This window comes from Seriola lalandi, unplaced genomic scaffold (assembly GCF_002814215.2).
Source record: "Seriola lalandi dorsalis isolate HSWRI2012SDOR001 ecotype SW California unplaced genomic scaffold, Sedor1 jcf7180002054640, whole genome shotgun sequence".
Taxonomy (NCBI): Eukaryota; Metazoa; Chordata; class Actinopteri; order Carangiformes; family Carangidae; genus Seriola; species Seriola lalandi.
In genome coordinates this window covers 119,692-122,433 of record NW_019525193.1, presented here as the reverse complement: position 1 = coordinate 122,433, position 2,742 = coordinate 119,692, and positions in this window count along the sequence as shown.

The following is a 2,742-nucleotide window of genomic DNA, read 5'->3' as shown; positions in this document are numbered from 1 at the left end:
AGTCTTCTATAAACACCCAGCTGTGAATTATTCAACAAATAAACACATCTAACACCTCACACGCACACACAAACACACACACACACACACTGTATTTGTGCTCATAAACACACACACACACACACACACACACACACACAGGCGACATGAATACACACACATATACGGACAAAATACATATTTTAAAGGTGGATAAATGTTATTGAATTCACTACATGAACACACACAAACCTGTCAAGGGATAACTGGTATCTCAGTCCCAAACACACACACAAACACACACACACACAAACACACACACACACACACACACAAATATAAAAGTGCGTGGATTTGATTGTTGAAAGGAGAAAAAAGCTGATGGATTGAATTTACTTTGGAAACACACACACACACACACACACACACACACACACACACACAAGGCCATTTCATTTTGTCTCAGCTTAAGTGGATTTGGCTGCTGGTCAGTTCAGTGCAAGGTGAAACGCAGACTGCCACCGCGACAGTCAGTGATGGGGTGACATCTACAGTTACAATGAGGGATTGCATGGAAACCACCTGGTTTGTTCAGCCTGTCCAGGTGTGTGTGTGTGTGTGTTACATCATCTTCAGTGGCATCCTCAGGGATGAAAGAAGTTTTTCTTTTCTGTTAATTCATGCTCAAATTAAGAAATTTGAGGATAAAAATGACAAAATTATCAAAATGTTCCTTTATCAGACTTTTACATGGCAGATATTTTGACAAAAAAAATTAGGGCTGTAACCACCGGTTGGTTATTTTCACTTTAGATTTTTCTTTTCTATTATTTTAAAAGACAAACTACAACATTTAAAACCAAAAATACTAATACCACACATCATCACAAACTTAGAGGTGACCAATTCAATGACAGACGATTTCTATAGCCGATTTCACGTCCCAGAAGTCCTTCAACCCGTTCTCAATCTTTTTAAACAATTCAGTTTACGTCAATTATAATCAATAAAGATAATCAGTTAATCCTTAACACATGCAAATAGACGAAACTTTGCAATTTGACGTATTTGATGAGCTGCACACACTAACAACACAATGACATGAGTCAAACTCATTTTTTGTTGTATCCACTGAAACCAGCAGCAGCACTGAAACTCACATGTTTGATGATGCCACCACTACTTTTCCTCTGACCCTCATGGAAACAAGGACAGGGACAAGGATAATGATGATAACACAAGAAAAAGAAACCTGCTTTCAAGGCCGAGGGAGAGAGAGGAAGAAACCACCAACTTAAGAAAAGAGAGCCAGAGAGAGCAGAGGAGAAAAGGTGCAGCAACATGCTGGTCTAGTTAACAGGAAGGTTTTTGGTGGGTCCATAATGTAAAATAATATTAATAACATTAATAATATATCATATATTTCATAAATCACAAAAAATTTGAGCTTGATAAATACCAGTTTAATTGATTTTCTGTTGATAATCTCATTGATTAATCTTATGACTTTTAGTTTCGTGAAAAAACAAAACAAACAAAAAACCCCACTTACCTTTGATGATTACAGGCAGCTGGTAGTCCAACGATCAGTGTCAGTTCAAGGGAGGAAGAGGGGGGGACTTCAGTCTGTCTGTTGGACACCTTGTTACTAGTTACTTACTAGTTACCTGGTTACTTAACAAGTAGTGAACAGTCCTTCTCCTGGTTGCTGGCGGTTAAAGCGCCGTACAGACGCTTCGTGTTCTGCGTCCTCCACAGCTGATGAGGAGGTTGTTTTAATTGCAGCCACTTTAATCCACGTTCGCTACTTCGAAACAAAAGCGCGGGACCAAGTCTCTCTGAGAATGACAGCAGAATTAGAACTTTTACTCTCCTCCTAATTACGCCATTTTGTGCTACACTAAATAAACTTTGCCGTGTAAACTTCAGCTCCGTTAAGACTAGCTAAAATAGAAAGTTACCGTTCCTCTGGACAGAGCTCCTGACGTTTGACCATAACGTTTGACCCTTCGCTAAGCCCCGCCCCCTTAGTTACGGTTGCTACGCCTGTTGACGTTCCACTCTAGAACGGCATGAATGCAGTTTACAATGTATTTAATAATTAAGACATATTTTCCACAGTACTTTTTGCAACAACGGGTTCTTGACTTAAGCAAAGTCTAATTTGTCCAACGCAAAGTGAAAAGATAACTGATAATATTTTGTAGATTAACTATAGTTATAGTTATGGCTTATCTCCACCTTCCAAATTACCCAGAACCCCACTTTTAAAGTTTAAGTTAGCCACAAACCAAAACTATTGATTTGATATATGATTATGATTTGCTTTGTTCCCTTAAATTTCTGTGTTGAGTGTAGAGCTGAAGCTGTAAGATAGTTAGCTTAGCATCAAGACTTGAATTGGGGGAAAACAGCTTGGCTCCATCCAAAATTCGTAATACTCACATAACTCCCTCTAAAAAAATCCAAAATGTGGATAATAATAGAAAGTAAACTTCTCTCACTCACAATAAATCCAATAATTTAATAATGGACAAAGTGCAACAAAAACAATTCAATTGCTCTTGTCTCTTTTTAAGATTTATCTTTTTAAAATCTAGACAAAAATAAGTCACAAAATATTTTAAATGATTTTTTTTTTTAAACCAATACGACTATTAGTGCTGCTAGAAACACAGTGTTGAAAGAGCAAGTGCAGAACTCTGCCACACTCTGGTGGTCACAGTTACACATTACACTCACAGTTATTTGACTGCAGAGAAA